This window comes from Panulirus ornatus, unplaced genomic scaffold (genome assembly GCF_036320965.1).
Source record: "Panulirus ornatus isolate Po-2019 unplaced genomic scaffold, ASM3632096v1 CTG_4548_pilon, whole genome shotgun sequence".
Taxonomy (NCBI): domain Eukaryota; kingdom Metazoa; phylum Arthropoda; class Malacostraca; order Decapoda; family Palinuridae; genus Panulirus; species Panulirus ornatus.
Window position 1 is genome coordinate 1 of NW_027264715.1, and position 19773 is coordinate 19773.

At 45.0% G+C, this 19773-nt stretch overlaps 1 non-coding gene across 1 annotated transcript; it reads left to right on the top strand.

Moving 5' to 3' along the window:
- The first annotated feature begins 534 nt into the window (after positions 1-534).
- Positions 535-606, top strand: TRNAV-UAC (transfer RNA valine (anticodon UAC)). The gene has a single exon. It is a non-coding gene; the product is annotated as a tRNA-Val (tRNA).
- Positions 607-19773: the final 19167 nt, after the last annotated feature.

Genomic DNA, 19773 nt, shown 5'->3' on the forward strand with positions numbered 1-19773 from the left:
AATCTTGATTTAAGTGATTGTCTATACAAATTGCATAAATTTAGTGTTGATAAAATTTGTAAGGAATTCATCTTGTCCACATAATTAGTTTATGATACGCTTGTTGTCTGTCTCGGACAATCACATGTTTACCAAATGGCGTCCTAGCTACGTCTCTTCGTTGTATATCAACTGACTGTTATATTTCTCTCTTGTGTCTCCCCTGATGATGTGAGTTTTACACGAATCTGCACTTGGGAACTTATCGTGTTTATTTTCCCCGTGGACTCATAGGAATATACTTGATCACGCGCAAAATTGTGATCCTTTCCAATATATATATATATATATATATATATATATATATATATATATATATATATATATATATATATATATATATATATATCCTTCAGTATTGTTTACTTTCGATACTGAGGAACAGAAGAATAAGCCAAGAAAGTAAATTTCGTCAAAGACATCTCTCTTTTCTTAACGCTGCTTCGTAAAGATTTTCATTAATACAAATTGAAGAAACAGACGTGTTTTTCTATTGTCTGGTTAGCTCAGTGGTAGAGCGTGAGTCTTACACACTCAAGGTCGTGGGTTCGAGACCCACACCAGACATAAATTTTGTCTTTACCTTTTTTCATTTTGTCCGCATCACATGCGTGCAACATTCAGTATGTTCGTCCAACGTTATAGTGAAGATCTTCACAATAAATTGTGGTTTTCGACCTTATCTGAAAGGGTCAGGTCCACCAAGACGTCCTTGAAATCTTCCAGAAGCTTCTGGCGATCCTCCTCCAACTGCTGGGCACATCAGAGTTAACATGGGCCGGACATCGGTTGTGGAACGACTTAATCTGCTTCCGGTAGTTAGCAGGGATGATAATGAGGGCTCTGACCTCATACCAGGTCAGCTTAGTTCCAGTCTATTGCTTAGTTCCAGTCTATTACTTAGTTCCAGTCTATTGCAACGACAATAAAAAATTAAAACTCATTTCTTCGTGGAAAATTAAGAGGAAAACACGACAGCAACATGGAGATTTACCCTGTGGTTATTTTGCCGGCTAGTCGGCAACGGTCGGTCAAACAGTATTTTGCCGTGGTAATCTCAGTGCTTCATATAATACTATGTTACAAGATATGTTCTTGGGGGCGTAGCTCAGTGGTAGAGCACTCGCTTGGCATGCGAGAGGTCCCGGGTTCAAACCCCGGCGCTTCCATTTTTGTTATTTGGGAAATTCATTGTTTTCAGTCTTGTATATATATATATATATATATATATATATATATATATATATATATATATATATATATATATATCGTCCGATCAGGGAAGTTAAGCACGTTGGGTCTGGTTAGTACTTGGATGGGTGACCGTCTGGGAACACCAGATGCTGTTATCCCTGGGGATAGGGAAGAAAGTATACTTGCCTCGTATTCCCTGCGTGGCGTACAAGTCGACTAAAATGGGAGGGAGCAGAAGGCCGGAAATCCTTTACTCTCATTTTCAATTTTTCAAAAGACGGAACAGAGAAGATATAAAGATATTGTAAAGATGTGACTAATATAAGATATAAGAATGAATGGAAGATACGGATGTAGCTGAAACAAGGAGTAATGAGATTAAGGTGCAATGAAAATTATTCTGTAGTGAAGATAAATGTATATGTTAAGATTTTGTATTGAGCATCAAGAAGTAATGATAATGATGAGAGTGTAGTGACGATGAGGGTTTAGTTAGGGAGTGGTGACAATTGCCTTTACAATGATACTAAGGAGGTAACACAATGAGGAACACAAACTTTCCAAAGCTACGTTCAAGTCAGACTTTGAACTAAGTTCGGGTAAACAGAAGGATGATGTTAAGATGAGAGTGTAGTGAAGAAGAGTATAGTGATGATAAGGATATTGTCAAGATAGGTTGTAGTGAAGATACGAATGTAGTGAAGATACGAATTTAGTAGAGATGAGGGTTATTAAAGAGTAAAGTTTATTCAAAATGATTATGTAGTGAAGATAAGAACTACTTTTAGTGAACATCAGGGAGTGCAATGATGATGGTATGGTAGAAATAACGGTGTAGTGAAGAAGAGGGTATAGCGAAGATATATTTAGTGAAAATAAGCTAGTAGTGAAGATACACGTTAGTGAATATGAGGTAGTAATGAACTTAACCTTATTGACCTGATCCCCCAAATCCTCCAAACTACGTTCAAGGGCGGATCCAAAGCCAACCGAAAAGGCTATTTCTCTGTGTATTGTTAGTGGTGGTGGTGGTATGTAGGTGTGTGTAATCATCTACTTGCACTGTATTACGAGGGAGTTTTACACTCGTGGGGCCCCGTGTAAGTACGTTGTTTGTGTGAGCGGGTAAAATCTAAAGCCTTCCTTGAAACCAGCTTAGTCAAGATAAGGTCATATGAAGATGAGGTTGTAGTGAAGATTATAATAAGCCTTGCATAGTGAAGATAAAGGGATTAAGGAGAGGAGATGTAGTAAAGAAGATTATAGTGAACCTAAGGGCTTGAATGTACATTTTAGGTCAAAGGCATCACCAGTACACCCTGGCCAGCATTAAAGTTTATCCGTACACAGACACACACACACACACATAAGTATGTACATATCTATATATATCTATCTATCTATATATATATATATATATATATATATATATATATATATATATATATATATATATATATATATATATATATATATACTTACACTGTGCCAGAAGCGTTAACTAAAGCTCATTTGGTGAAATCGTGTTTCCTCACATTAGATGTTATCCCAGATTTCCTAAATTCTTCTCTTTGGTCTTTCATTTTCTATGTTTTCCACTTGACTTTCTTCAGTTGAAGTGATTTACCGTTCATGTTTTAGATTAAACTATATTTGTCAATTCACCAATTCCCTCTCCCATCTCATCATGACGCTTCTTATTGTTCTTTGATTTGAATCTTCAGTTTTCACCTCGCCTTCAACATGATAACCTCTGAATCTGTGAGTGTGTAATTACCTATTTTTACTGTGTGAGGAGAGAGTTCTACACTCGCCAGGCCAAATCTCTAGAACATTCCGTACTATTATACAACTTGTAAGATTTATGTATGGTGTCTGCCTTAACCATGACCTCATTCTTCTTATTCCATTCATCAACCACTCTTCTATGAACTTTGAAATTACTTCTCTGAATATATTTGAACAATATTGCCCTAATTTCATGCTATGTTCTCTAGGTTGTGTGTGTGTGTGTGTGTGTGTGTGTGTGTGTGTGTGTGTGTGTGTGTGTGTGTGTGTGTTCTCAGAAAGTAACTATTATTCAAAATGATTTCCCAAAATCCATTTACCTCATATCCTTTTATTTCGATGCTGGAAAATGGCTAAATTTTCGTCAAAGTGTTTTTTGTCTTATTAGTATTTATAATGATTTATTGATTCAAAAAGTATTGGTATATCGAAACTATTTACGTCCTTCAACATCTCTAGCCATCTTCACTACGCTCTCAACACCATTGGCCATCTTGAATATTTCTTCGACACCTTTAGATTTCATCAAACAATGATCGCAGCAAAACTAAATGAATCCGTCTACATATCCGGATTTGTATAGGATTTAATCTGGATAGATCTGGTTATGTGACGTCACATGATCCAGGGGTATATAAGGCCGGCGGCGAGAGAAGTGTAATCATTTGAGGATGGGAGTCCGTACCGACAACATCTCCTCTCACACTCTCCGGCAAGAAGAAAATTTGGTAAGTGCACCTCAGGCCGGAGTCAAAATGAGCGTTCCAGTTGTAAAGTTGACCCAGAAGGATGTAAATGACCTCGTGGTCATGAGAGAGGTGGGTCGAGGAGGCAACGCCAAGATTGAAACGGTGTTGTTCCGTGGATCGTGTTGCGTCATCAAAACCCTTCTGGACGGAGTGAGTTGGAAAAGTCTTATGGATGAAGCCGACATTCACAGGAGACTGGCTGGGGCTGGAGGAGCCCCTCTACTTCGAGCAGTGTGCCGCAACCCCCCATTGATCATCTTAAGCCACACTGGCCAGCCTTATGATAAGTACATGAGAACATGTCGGTCGGACAAGGAACTGGTCGAGTCCGCCATCATGGTCGCTCGTCGGCTGATGGAAATCCATAAGAAAAACATTGTCCATAATGACGTCAAGGTCGAGAATGTGACGGTGACGATGGGTGAGAAGCCAGAGTTTCACATCATCGACTTCGGCTTGAGCGTTAAGAAGGGAAGCTGCGTTGAGTACAATGTTCCTGACCTGTGGTTGGCCCCTGAGGTCAGGGAGCGCAAGCCGGTCTCCCCAGCCAGTGACGTCTTCTCTTTTGGGCATCTAATGAGGCACGTGTCCATCCTGGTCAGGAAGCAGGGTGTGCGGGAAAGCCTCCAGGATCTTTACCAAACAGCGACCCACAGCGACCCCTCAGAGAGACCAGCTCTGCCACTTATTATTGGTGAGCTGAAGAAGGTGATGAGGTCAGTCCGCCGGAGGCGTACCAGAGGAGGGGGCCAACGGAACCAGAGGAAGGGCAGGAAATGAGGTGCCCTTCCTCAACTATCTACCTCACAATAAGAACTTTGTTTTAGAGGAAATTATTATCTTTACATATCTTAAAACGGGAAAGACCTTTATTTTAGAGGAAATTAAAATATTTATTTAAAACGGGAAAAAATTATGGAACTCGACATGCAACCACCTCCTCGTGGTGAGTTCTGGGTGATAAGAGATCAAACATCTCTTATCAGCTAAGAGTTGCATACAAACGTATTTCCTGATAAGTAAAAGACAACTGGATAATGTTCTTATGATCTTAAATGTTCTTAGAGTCTGGCTAGTGTTATCTTGGAGGTCTTCTATCCCCTACAGCTCGGGCTGGGCCCAGACTGTATCATGGACAACGATAAATGGTCTTAGACGAGCTATAATGGACAACGATAAATGATCTTACCCTAACTATCATGGACAACGATAAATGATCTTAGCTTAACCATCATGGTAAATGATAAATGATTTAGCCTAACCATCATGGACAACGCTAAATGATCTTAGCATAGCCATCATGGTAAATGATAAATGATCTTAGCCTAGCTATAATGGACAACGATAAGTGATCTTAGCTTAACCATCATGGACAGCGCTGCATTATCTTAGCCTAGCCATCATGGTAAATGATAAATGATCTTAGCCTTACTATCATGGACAACGATAGATAATCTTAGCCTTGCCATCAAGGCCCATTTTCAGTCGTCCATCATAAATTTGCATGTTATTCTAATATTATTAGTAGTTTTAACCTTATAAAAGACTGACTTGGTTCAGTTGTATGTTTTCATACAAGAACAAATTGAAGTGTCCCAAGCATTTTGAAATGGCATTTGTACTACTTAACTCTCGATGTTAGTGAAAACATGTGAGATAACCACGACTGAGCAGCTTTCCTGTGTGCTGTGAATTTATTACCTTCCTTTTTCCTCTCTCTCTCTCTCTCTCTCTCTCTCTCTCTCTCTCTCTCTCTCTCTCTCTCTCTCTCTCTCTCTCTCTCTCTCTCTCTCTCTCATCAAAATATTCAAAATTATGAAATTCAATGTAGCCAAACTTCTGAATTTCTTGTTTGTCTTGTAAAGTGGATCGTAGGGTTTTGTTGATATATATATATATATATATATATATATATATATATATATATATATATATATATATATATATATATATATATATATTTTTTTGCTTTGTCGCTGTCTCCCGCGTTTGCGAGGTAGCGCAAGGAAACAGACGAAAGAAATGGCCCAACCCACCCCCATACACATGTATATACATACGTCCACACACGCAAATATACATACCTACACAGCTTTCCATGGTTTACCCCAGACGCTTCACATACCTTGATTCAATCCACTGACAGCACGTCAACCCCGGTATACCACATCGCTCCAATTCACTCTATTCCTTGCCCTCCTTTCACCCTCCTGCATGTTCAGGCCCCGATCACACAAGATCCTTTTCACTCCATCTTTCCACCTCCAATTTGGTCTCCCTCTTCTCCTCGCTCCCTCCACCTCCGACACATATATCCTCTTGGTCAATCTTTCCTCACTCATTCTCTCCATGTGACCAAACCATTTCAAAACACCCTCTTCTGCTCTCTCAACCACGCTCTTTTTATTTCCACACATCTCTCTTACCCTTACGTTACTTACTCGATCAAACCACCTCACACCACACATTGTCCTCAAACTTCTCATTTCCAGCACATCCATCCTCCTGCGCACAACTCTATCCATAGTCCACGCCTCGCAACCATACAACATTGTTGGAATCACTATTCCTTCAAACATACCCATTTTTGCTTTCCGAGATAATGTTCTCGACTTCCACACATTCTTCAAGGCTCCCAGAATTTTCGCCCCCTCCCCCACCCTATGATCCACTTCCGCTTCCATGTTTCCCAGTGATGACATGATGATGATGACGTCATGATGTGGTGGTGTTGACGTCATCATCATCAGTGATGACATGGTGTGGCAAGTCTGGATTCATGTTCAGTGGGGTTCAGGTCAGGTCAGGTCAGGTCAGGTCAGGTCAGGTCAGGTTGGTTGGGTGGGCGGGGCAACATTGCCCAGTGGGGCTCAAACCACACCTTAATACCCCGACCCACCCACCCACCCACCCACACCTGTGGATGGGGCAGTTGTCGTGCACGACCAGGTCAAATGGCTCCGGCTCAGGGTAGAGCATTGTGGCCCAACCTGACCTGCTGCTGTACGGGGCGCCCGTCAGTAGAGAACGTTTTCTCATCACAGAAAACGACCAGCTGCCAGAAGGAGAGCAGCTGGTCGACCTACTACACCAGCTGTACCATCCTTCTCTGCTACATGTTATGTGGCTCACCCTGGCTGGCTGGGTGGCTGGCTGGGTGGGTGGCTGTTAGTTATGTGGGTGGCTGGCTGGCTGGCTGGCTGGCTGGCTGGCTGGCTAGCTGGCTGGCTGGGTGGGTGGGTGGCTGGCTGGCTGGCTGGCTGGCTGGCTGGCTGGCTGGCTAGCTGGCTGGCTGGGTGGCTGTTAGTTATGTGGGTGGGTGGCTGGCTGGGTGGCTGTTAGTTATGTGGGTGGATGGCCGGCTGGGTGGGTGGCTGGGTGGCTGTTAGTTATGTGGGTGGCTGGCTGGGTGGGTGGGTGGCTGGCTGTTAGTTATGTGGGTGGCTGGCTGGGTGGCTGTTAATTATGTGGGTGGTTGGGTGGGTGGGTGTGAGTGCAGGTCAGCCTGGGTGGGTGGGTGGGTGTGGATGCAGGTCAGCCTGGGTGGGTGGGTGGGTGTGAGTGCAGGTCAGCCTGGGTGGGTGTGAGTGCAGGTCAGTCTGGGTGGGTGGGTGGGTGGGTGTGAGTGCAGGTCAGCCTGGGTGGGTGGGTGTGAGTACAGGTCAGCCTGGGTGGGTGGGTGTGAGTGCAGGTCAGCCTGGGTGGGTGGGTGGGTGGGTGGGTGGGTGGGTGGGTGTGAGTGCAGGTCAGCCTGGGTGGGTGGGTGGGTGGGTGGGTGTGAGTACAGGTCAGCCTGGGTGGGTGGGTGGGTGGGTGGGTGGGTGTGAGTGCAGGTCAGCCTGGGTGGGTGGGTGGGTGGGTGGGTGTGAGTGCAGGTCAGCCTGGGTGGGTGGGTGGGTGTGAGTGCAGGTCAGCCTGGGTGGGTTGGTGGGTGTGAGTGCAGGTCAGCCTGGGTGGGTGGGTGTGCCTGGGTGGGTGGGTGGGTGTGAGTGCAGGTCAGCCTGGGTGGGTGGGTGGGTGGGTGTGAGTGCAGGTCAGCCTGGGTGGGTGGGTGGGTGGGTGTGAGTGCAGGTCAGCCTGGGTGGGTGGGTGGGTGTGAGTGCAGGTCAGCCTGGGTGGGTGTGAGTGCAGGTCAGCCTGGGTGGGTGGGTGGGTGGGTGTGAGTGCAGGTCAGCCTGGGTGGGTGGGTGTGAGTGCAGGTCAGCCTGGGTGGGTGGGTGGGTGTGAGTGCAGGTCAGCCTGGGTGGGTTGGTGGGTGTGAGTGCAGGTCAGCCTGGGTGGGTGGGTGTGCCTGGGTGGGTGGGTGGGTGTGAGTGCAGGTCAGCCTGGGTGGGTGGGTGGGTGGGTGTGAGTGCAGGTCAGCCTGGGTGGGTGGGTGGGTGGGTGTGAGTGCAGGTCAGCCTGGGTGGGTGGGTGGGTGTGAGTGCAGGTCAGCCTGGGTGGGTGGGTGGGTGGGTGTGAGTGCAGGTCAGCCTGGGTGGGTGGGTGGGTGGGTGTGAGTGCAGGTCAGCCTGGGTGGGTGGGTGTGAGTGCAGGTCAGCCTGGGTGGGTGGGTGGGTGTGAGTGCAGGTCAGCCTGGGTGGGTGGGTGTGAGTGCAGGTCAGCCTGGGTGGGTGGGTGGGTGTGAGTGCAGGTCAGCCTGGGTGGGTGGGTGGGTGGGTGTGAGTGCAGGTCATCCTGGGTGGGTGGGTGGGTGTGAGTGCAGGTCAGCCTGGGTGGGTGGGTGGGTGGGTGGATGTGAGTGCAGGTCAGCCTGGGTGGGTGGGTGTGAGTGCAGGTCAGCCTGGGTGGGTGGGTGGGTGTGAGTGCAGGTCAGCCTGGGTGGGTGGGTGGGTGTGAGTGCAGGTCAGCCTGGGTGGGTGGGTGTGAGTGCAGGTCAGCCTGGGTGGGTGGGTGGGTGTGAGTGCAGGTCAGCCTGGGTGGGTGGGTGGGTGGGTGTGAGTGCAGGTCAGCCTGGGTGGGTGGGTGTGAGTGCAGGTCAGCCTGGGTGGGTGGGTGGGTGTGAGTGCAGGTCAGCCTGGGTGGGTGGGTGTGAGTGCAGGTCAGCCTGGGTGGGTGGGTGTGAGTGCAGGTCAGCCTGGGTGGGTGGGTGGGTGTGAGTGCAGGTCAGCCTGGGTGGGTGGGTGGGTGTGAGTGCAGGTCAGCCTGGGTGGGTGGGTGGGTGGGTGTGAGTGCAGGTCAGCCTGGGTGGGTGTGAGTGCAGGTCAGCCTGGGTGGGTGTGAGTGCAGGTCAGCCTGGGTGGGTGGGTGTGAGTGCAGGTCAGCCTGGGTGGGTGTGAGTGCAGGTCAGCCTGGGTGGGTGTGAGTGCAGGTGTCCCATCTTACAACGCTAACTTGGTGTCCACAATATTTCTTGCCACAACCAATGTGTCTAATAGCCATCATCTTCCTGGCCCATCTTTCTGGGTCATGTTTACACCATCATTAATGTTCATCATCATCATCATCACTACACATACATGATGATGATCATGATGATAATGATATATTAACATTGTCATTTGAACAAGGTCAGGTACTCACGTGAGCATAAGACAACTTCTCTCACATTATATGAGTCGCCAATACAGCCGCCGCCATTAATGTCACCTAAAATAACGCCATCATTACTAATATTGTTGACTATATTTTGACCACCATCCAGGATGGTAGTGAACCACTGTGGGTGGCTGATGAGGCTCACCTGCCACAACACTAACAATACTCCAGCTACAACACACCTGGTGACGTCAACCTCCATGACGTCATCACTCCAGCCGGTACATTGCCTCAAGTAGTGACGTCATAGTCTGCAAAATGTTTTGGACAAATATCGCGGTATCTGGCAACTACCTCCTCCCCTCGCGTCCCCAGGTCTTCTTTGTCTTTGCAGAGTTTCTCTTAATAAAAAGCAATTCATAAGTCCATATTTTAAGTTTTATTCGTTTTATAGACATGAATACATTTGGCTGGCCACCAATGATTGTTAAATAACTTACTTCCTTTGGCGAATTAAGGTGGATGTGCTAGCTGACGCTGCCGCCTGTGATGCCACATTGCTGACACTTTTATAACCCCACATTACACTGCCCCGCTTATTCTAGATGCTTCCAAAAGCACTAACAAAATGTTATGTTATTCTGGAGGGAATAGAATTACAGACAACTTACAAATTTGGTGTGACCAAGCTTGAGGTGAGTGGGTATGAAGGAGTGAGAGGGTGGGCTGGAGGGGCTGGGGAAAGATGCCACATGTGCCAAGATTAATATCAGTTGCTCACCTGTGATTGCTAAATAAAACAAAACATTAGTTCATAGTATCCTAAATTACTAACCAACGTCCCTACTATTCATAAAATGTTAAATTGTTTCTGTTTTGCAACGTCATGATGTGCGTAAATAACTAACTATTCCAATATGGCGGCAACACCTACTTGCTGGCCATACATAACCCTTCCCTCCCCCACACAACCCCAAGTCCCTCCTTCCCACCAACAGCGACCTTGAGAACTGTTAAATGCCCATCTGTTTACAACCAGTGTTGAAGCTTATGTGTAAAACATTAATTTTGTCTGTATTCCTCCACCCAGCTGCCTCACTCCCTCCCATACCAGCCACGCTTGGTCCACCTGCCTTGAGCGCGTGTCGCCCACCCTTACACTGTCTTCCTCTCACTGGAAATTAATTCATTGAATTATTATTATCATTTTATTTCATTTTATTATACTTTGTCGCTGTCTCCCGCGTTAGCGAGGTAGCGCAAGGAAACAGACGAAAGAATGGCTCAACCCACCCACATACACATGTATATACATACACGTCTACACACGCACATATACATACCTATACATTTCAATGTATACATATAAATGCATACAAAGACATTTACATATATACACATGTACATAATTCATACTTGTTGGGTTCATTCGTTCCCGTCGCCACCCCGCCACACATGAAATGACCACCCCCTTCCCCCGTAGTTGCGCGAGTTAGCGCTAGGAGAAGACAACAAAGGCCACATTCGTTCACACTCAATCTCTAGCTGTCATGTATAATGCACCGAAACCACAGCTCCATTTCCACATCCAGGCCCCACAGAACTTTCCATGGTTTACCCCAGACGCTTCACATGCCCTGGTTCAATCCATTGACAGCCCGTCGGCCCCGGCATACCACATCGTTCCAATTCACTCTATTCTTTGCACGCCTTTCACCCTCCTGCATGTTCAGGCCCCATTCACTCAAAATCTTTTTCACTCCATCTTTCCACCTCCAATTTGGTCGCCCACTTCTCCTCGTTCCATCCACCTCTGACACATATATCCTCTTGGTCAATCTTTCCTCACTCATTCTCTCCATGTGACCAAAACATTTCAAAACACCCTCTTCTGCTCTCTCAACAATACTCTTTTTATTACCACACATCTCTCTTACCCTATTATCACTTACTCGATCAAACCACCTCACACCACATATTGTCCTCAAACATCTCATTTTCAGCACATCCACCCTCCTGAGCACAACTATATCTATAGCCCACGCCTCGCAACCATATAACATTGTTGGAACCACTATTCCTTCAAACATACCCATTTTTGCTTTCAAAGATAACCTTTTCGACTTCCACACATTCTTCAACGCTCCCAGAACTTTCGGCCCCTCCCCCACCCTATGATTCACTTCCGCTTCCATGGTCCCATCCGCTGCCAATTCCACTCCGAGATATCTAAAGCACTTCACTTCCTACAGTTTTAATCTATTCAAACTTACCTCCCAATTGACTTGACCCTCAACCCTACTGTACCTAATAACCTTGCTCTTGTTCACATTTACTCTCAAATTTCTTCTTTCACACACTTTACCAAACTCAGTCACCAGCTTCTGTAGTTTCTCACATGAATCAGCCACCAGCAATGAATCATCAGCGAACAACTACTGACTCACTTCCCAAGCTCTTTGCTTTTCTAAGTATTTCTCACATACATTCTTCAAAGCAAACACCTGATCCACACATCCTCTACCACTTCTGAAACCACACTGCTCTTCCCCAATCTGATGCTCTGTACATGCCTTCACCTTCTCAATCAATACCCTCCCAAATAATATATATATATATTGGGGAAGAGCAGTGTGGTTTCAGAAGTGGTAGAGGATGTGTGGATCAGGTGTTTGCTTTGAAGAATGTATGTGAGAAATACTTAGAAAAGCAAATGGATTTGTATGTAGCATTTATGGATCTGGAGAAGGCATATGATAGAGTTGATAGAGATGCTCTGTGGAAGGTATTAAGAATATATGGTGTGGGAGGCAAGTTGTTAGAAGCAGTGAAAAGTTTTTATCGAGGATGTAAGGCATGTGTACGTGTAGGAAGAGAGGAAAGTGATTGGTTCTCAGTGAATGTAGGTTTGCGGCAGGGGTGTGTGATGTCTCCATGGTTGTTTAATTTGTTTATGGATGGGGTTGTTAGGGAGGTGAATGCAAGAGTTTTGGAAAGAGGGGCAAGTATGGAGTCTGTTGGGGATGAGAGAGCTTGGGAAGTGAGTCAGTTGTTGTTCGCTGATGATACAGCGCTGGTGGCTGATTCATGTGAGAAACTGCAGAAGCTGGTGACTGAGTTTGGTAAAGTGTGTGAAAGAAGAAAGTTAAGAGTAAATGTGAATAAGAGCAAGGTTATTAGGTACAGTAGGGTTGAGGGTCAAGTCAATTGGGAGGTGAGTTTGAATGGAGAAAAACTGGAGGAAGTGAAGTGTTTTAGATATCTGGGAGTGGATCTGGCAGCGGATGGAACCATGGAAGCGGAAGTGGATCATAGGGTGGGGGAGGGGGCGAAAATTCTGGGAGCATTGAAGAATGTGTGGAAGTCGAGAACATTATCTCGGAAAGCAAAAATGGGTATGTTTGAAGGAATAGTGGTTCCAACAATGTTGTATGGTTGCGAGGCGTGGGCTATGGATAGAGTTGTGCGCAGGAGGATGGATGTGCTGGAAATGAGATGTTTGAGGACAATGTGTGGTGTGAGGTGGTTTGATCGAGTAAGTAACGTAAGGGTAAGAGAGATGTGTGGAAATAAAAAGAGCGTGGTTGAGAGAGCAGAAGAGGGTGTTTTGAAATGGTTTGGGCACATGGAGAGAATGAGTGAGGAAAGATTGACCAAGAGGATATATGTGTCGGAGGTGGAGGGAACGAGGAGAAGAGGGAGACCAAATTGGAGGTGGAAAGATGGAGTGAAAAAGATTTTGTGTGATCGGGGCCTGAACATGCAGGAGGGTGAAAGGAGGGCAAGGAATAGAGTGAATTGGAGCGATGTGGTATACCGGGGTTGACGTGCTGTCAGTGGATTGAATCAGGGCATGTGAAGCGTCTGGGGTAAACCATGGAAAGCTGTGTAGGTATGTATATTTGCGTGTGTGGACGTATGTATATACATGTGTATGGGGGTGGGTTGGGCCATTTCTTTCGTCTGTTTCCTTGCGCTACCTCGCAAACGCGGGAGACAGCGACAAAGCAAAAAAAAAAAAAAAAAAATATATATATATATATATATATATATATATATATATATATATATATATATATATATATATATATATATATATATGAAGGTGCGCATTCCTATGCACTTTGTTCGTATTCATATACCTCCGCGTTGTACAGTTAGGTTCGGTGAAATGCTATCTGCTGGCTATGTGCGCCCGTCGGGAAATGACCGGTGTAGACCCCGTTGCTCACCAACGTGAGACGAAGGGTATTCGAGTGCATAGTATTCGAATAGTTATTTCCTATTAGCCAGGCTCATAGCCTAGCGGTAGCCTTCCCACCTGTTGCACAGGGTTCCCGGGTTCGATCCTGATTGTTGGGGGTTTGTATGTTCTATGAAGGTGCGCGTTCCTATGCAGTTTGTTCGAATATATATATATATATATATATATATATATATATATATATATATATATATATATATATATATATATATATATATATATATATATATATATATGCGGGAAGAGAGCACGGCATAATGTAACAATAAACTTGAAGATGAATGAAAGCTTCAGCGCTGTTGTGGTTAGTAGCGTTGCTGACTATGGACCACACATGGGCCCGCCCAACCCAGGTCTTTGTCCTGCCCTCGTGGCTGGTCGATAAATGGATGCCTGGCGTAGCTTGACGTTTACATGATAACATAGAGAGGTTATGGTACAGCCAGTCATATGATTAGGGCTTTCAGTTTCCCGTGCCGTCTCAGCTACCATGAGAAAGATAACGGGGAAATAAAAGATCAGATAAGCGGGGCCAATGAGAGCAGGTCTATCAAAGATGGCGACCTTTCGCCCGTAAGGAAGGAGAAGAGTACACCGTGTCGGCAGCTATCCCCATCCCTCGTCTATCCCACACCTTCCCATTGGTATCGGGGATGTCGTCTCTCTACCCCACCATGGGTTGTGTGGGCTGGGGGCATAACGGCCACGTACAACATACAACCTTCACCATCAGACACTACAAGTTGTAGAGTCGCTTCTCATGTGACGCTGAGGGACGACAGGTGGTCGTGTCGGTCGCTCTACCTCTGCCCTCGTTTCACCGTCGGCTTACTGGAACTAGTTATAAAATTGTCGATTATAATGTAAAGATCAATATATATGAGGGAAGTGTTGAACCTCCCTCACCAGACACAACAACTGTTTGGATCTGGCGGGGGAAGGGAACTCCCTATGACGTCACGATGCCCCGCCTCCAGCCTGACGCAGGTGTGTGTGTGTGTGTGTGTGTGTGTGTGTGTGTGTGTACTACCTTTATGATTACTATGTGTGTCGTACCAGAAGAGAGTTCTGGTGTTGCCTCATTTCTTAACCTTTTGAATGTTCTTGTTTTCATATGGAAGGTTCCGGTCACGGACACAAAGCCCACATCAAGGCCGGGCCTTAGTTGAAATACATAGAGAATAATGAAAGGGAAAAATAAAAGAGAAGGGAAAGTATTTACGAATTTTGGAGGAAGTGAAGGACCTCTCTCACTCTTGAAATGTATGCACACACACACACACACACACACACACACACACACACACACACACACACACACACACATACACACACAGGTAAGCCAAGAAACATAAAGATAAGGTGGAATTCAGTGGGATATTCATGCAATGTGATAAATCAAGGTAAGAGAGGGAGAGAAGTTGTGTATACAGTCACATACACACACATGAGAGGCCACATGAGGCAAGATAATGTGTCAGCAGGGCAGAGATGGCTGGCTGGCTGCACGTGTGGCGCTCTGATGATCATACCAGACCTGTGGCCCTCCCTCCTGACACCTCTTCACAAGGAAGAAGAGGACCCTGACCCAGCTCCCACTTCCAAAGGCACAGCAGAGTGGAGTCTGGCAGGGATGGGTGGGTTCACACGTCGTATTGACTGCCTTGGTAGACAGATTAAGATGTGGTAGCGCCAGATGGTCAGCATCATAGCTACCTTCACAGCTATACAGCGCCAACTGCAGCAGGTGGCTACCTCTGGTGGCAGGGCCTCCTCTGCCTCAAGAGGTAGGTGCCCAACCAGGCCTCAACTCCTGACGAGGGAGCTGGAGAGTCCCACCAGCCTGGCAAGATCCTGAGTGACTATGAGATCCTGGAGTGGGTGTAGCACCTCAATACACAGGGAAGGCAGCCACTGTGAAACAGGTAAAAGATTCCTTAGAGAATAACACAGTTGATATGGTAAAGAAGTCCCTGTTGTGCTACGTTCTTGATAACGTGAATGAAGGGATCCAACTTCTGCACAAGCTCTCTGGGCACATTCAACAGTACGGACTGTGATTACCGCAGAATACACATGGCAAAAGTGTATTTATTTAGCAGATTTATTTTGAAATACAAGGGACATTGTATCTATGTTAATCATTTCATACGATAATGAAAAAGTTCCATAACTTTTCTGGAACACAGGATACAGAAATGTATCTAAAGTGAAACCGATAGTACTAACATATCTAACATAAAGATTTCTATTTTGCAGATAACATAAATATTTTACATGTAGAAATCAGTAATATCTTCAACAATATAAACAATCTGGCATCGAATCTTGCAGACTTTTCATCGAAGTTTTACACATTAAAGAAAATATTGCGTAAAGAAAAGATTTAGTGTAATTTATTATCATCATCACAAGTTGGCAGACGGACCTGCCTCAACCCGACACATATTACCATAATAAATCATCTAATTCTTTGTTAATATAGTTGTCACCAAATATGAATATAACTGCCTTCGTGTTTTGCCTTTAGATAATTATAATGTTCGATAACAAGTAAGTAGATCCGTTGTGGAAAATAATCCCGTGTCTCCAACTAGCGGTGCCGTCAACCGTGTCATGAATTATTCTTTATAGAAAATTGATATTATTCAAAGGTAAACAATTGAAAAAATATAAGAAAACAATTTATGTCTGAGTAAATATTCATTATTCTATTAAAAGTGTAAGGCAATGATATTCATATTAGATTAAAACTATATAAACCAAGACTTGGTGATCTATTATGGCAATGTGTGATGGAGGGTTAGTGTGGAGGATCAGCTGGCCTCAGGTCATCCTGGCTTCAATATGGTCAGTTAGCAGGAAGCGTCGTCGGTCACAGTAATATTACCTAAGTGATAGATATATGATAATGTGGGTTTGCATGTGTTTCCCATGGTCCTTTGTGACCAAGTTGGTGTTCCAATGTGAAGTGAACTGTGGGGTGGTATTTTGTGTGTGAAATACTGGCAAAAATACTTAAGTACGTATATGTTCACTTATAATCATGATAATCTTACACTTTACATCCCAAAAAAGTTAGGAAATATTTTCAGAATTCAAATCTCAGAATATTCATTTGGGAGCTAATTCTTATATACCAGAGTGCCTCTGATATTAGATGTATCGGCTGCCAGTAAATTTCTTAACTTTTGTATGGCGTAAACTAAGAATACCCAATACTGCCATAAAGTGTCCATCATTTTGATTTAGTAACTTGTAATTACTTAAGATTTAATTGAATTATTCGTGATACATTGCATTGTTTTGTTATAGATATAATTAGAGTTTTTGCAGTTTGGGTCACACTAAATTTGATTATATCATATATATCATATATATATATATGAAAGACGATAAGTTTGTCTCGGACGATCGCATGTTTACCAAATGGCGTCCTAGCTATGTCTCTTCATTGTATATCAAATGACTGTTATATTTCTTTCTTGTGTCTCCCATGATAATGTGATTATTACACGAAAGTGCACTCGGGAACTTATCGTGTTTCATTAATCCCGTGGACTCCTAATAATATACTTGATCACGTGTAAAATTGTGATCCTTTCTAATGTATATATATATATATATATATATATATATATATATATATATATATATATATATATATATATATATATATATATATATATATATAATTCCTAAGAGTCCATTTTTCCGTGAATTCTTAGGAATCTACTTGATCATGCGCAAAATTGTGATCCTTTCGAATATACATATATAAATAAAAATTCCCAGTGCATTTTCGTGCAATGATCACGTCGCCAAAAGAGATACAAGAACGAGATAGATGACGTAGAACAGTCAAGTGGTATACAAAAAAAGAAATGTTGCTAAGACGCCATTGTCTGCTTGCTTGTTTTTTATTTCCTTGCCTGTTTGCTTGCCTGCGTTTTTGTCAATTTTTTTCATGTTTACTTGGTTTTTTGCTTGATTGCCTGCCTCCCTGTTTTTTCATTGCCTGCTTGCATGCGTTTGCCTACCTGATTGCTTGCCTTCCTGCCTTTTTTCTGCGTGCCTGCCTGCCTGCCTGCCCTTTTGTCTACCTTACTTTTTACCTGCTTGCCTGCTTGCCTGCTGTGTCACTTGTCTGCCAGCTTATAAGTTGCCTGCCTGCCTTTCGCGGAAATATAAATGTCTGCGGGGTTTCCAGTGTACGTTTCACTAACATGGGAAGTGTAGGGGTTTGGAAGCCAACAGTTTTACGTGACAAAAGGAGATATTTACCTAAATTTGAAAAGCAGGAAGACTACAGACGTACCAACCCATACTTCAGTAGTACAACAGAATGTGTGTATCACTAGAAGCTCTCAAACCCACTTTAAACACAAGAAAAGTTTGTGTACTTGGCAAGCAACCCACAATAACAACAAAATGTCCATAAATTCATAGGTCGTCAATTCTGAGAAGTAGTTCTTGTCTTCTCATTCACTCTTGATACAATGCATATTTTCCCCATAGGTCTGCTGCTGCGGGCATTAGAAAAGGGAGGCGTGTAGTCAGGTTGGCTCCCACACTTAAGGTGACCAATGTCTTTGATGTGAAGCATGAACGGGCGTGACCATTACCACCATATATTGGACGGGGTCACTACGTTCCCCGCACCAAGCGAATCTCTCACATTTATGATCATTTTCACTTGTCTTTTATCCTCATGTTCTGCCATTACTATCTGTTGTTACTGTTATACTAAGCACTGTGGACGTTATATTTGCAAGAGATTTGATAATAAGATGACAATAGTCTCGGAGGCGTAAGAGAAAGATATATTTTGGATACCTTTCTTGGTTCTACTTTCTGTTTTCTTATGATATAATGTTAAACAGAATGTTTACATAAGTAACAAGGAACGAATGAGGTTCTTGAAGAAAGGGGAGAGCCAGTTAAAAAGACTTCTGCACGCACCGGGTTGCGAAGTTCATAAATGTTTTGACTTTTTTTTGTGGTGGTGGTTGAGGGTGTTGGTGATGGTGGTGGTGGTGATGGTGGTGGTGGTGGTGGTGGTGGTGATGGTGGTGGTGTTGGTGATGGTGGTGGTGGTGGTGTTGGTGGTGTTGGTGATGGTGGTGGTGGTTGGTGTTGGTGATGGTGGTGATGGTGATGGTGGTGGTGGTGGTGTTGGTGATGGTGGTGGTGGTGGTGTTGGTAGTGTTGGTGATGGTGTTGGTGGTGGTGATGGTGGTGATGGTGGTGGTGTTGGTGATGGTGGTGGTGGTGGTGTTGGTGGTGTTGGTGATGGTGGTGGTGATGGTGGTGGTAGTGGTGGTGATGGTGGTGTTGGTGGTGTTGGTGATGGTGGTGGTGATGGTGGTGGTAGTGGTGGTGATGGTGGTGGTGGTGATGGTGGTGGTGGTGGTGGTGTTGGTGATGGTGGTGTTGGTGGTGTTGGTGATGGTGGTGATGGTGATGGTGGTTGGGGGTGTTGGTGATGGTGGTGGTGATGGTGGTGGTAGTGGTGGTGATGGTGGTGGTGGTGATGGTGGTGGTGGTGGTGGTGTTGGTGATGGTGGTGTTGGTGGTGGTGATGATGGTGGTGGTGGTGATGGTGGTTGGGGGTGTTGGTGATGGTGGTGATGGTGATGGTGGTGGTGGTGGTGGTGATGGTGGTGGTGTTGGTGATGGTGGTGGTGGTGGTGTTGGTGGTGTTGGTGATGGTGGTGGTGGTTGGGGGTGTTGGTGATGGTGGTGATGGTGATGGTGGTGGTGGTGGTGTTGGTGATGGTGGTGGTGGTGGTGTTGGTGGTGTTGGTGATGGTGTTGGTGGTGGTGATGGTGGTGATGGTGGTGGTGTTGGTGATGGTGGTGGTGGTGGTGTTGGTGGTGTTGGTGATGGTGGTGGTGATGGTGGTGGTAGTGGTGGTGATGGTGGTGGTGGTGATGGTGGTGGTGGTGGTGGTGTTGGTGATGGTGGTGTTGGTGATGGTGGTGGTGGTGGTGGTGTTGGTGGTGTTGGTGATGGTGGTGGTGGTGGTGATGGTGGTGATGGTGGTGGTGGTGTTGGTGATGGTGGTGGTGATGGTGGTGATGGTGGTGGTGATGGTGGTGGTGGTGATGGTGGTGGTGGTGGTGGTGTTGGTGATGGTGGTGGTGTTGGTGGTTGTGGTGATGGTGTTGCCCAGGTGCATATGCACCAATAATCACCCATCTCTCTCCATCCACTTTCAGTTTTACCCATATCAATCCAGAGTTTACTTTCTTACACTC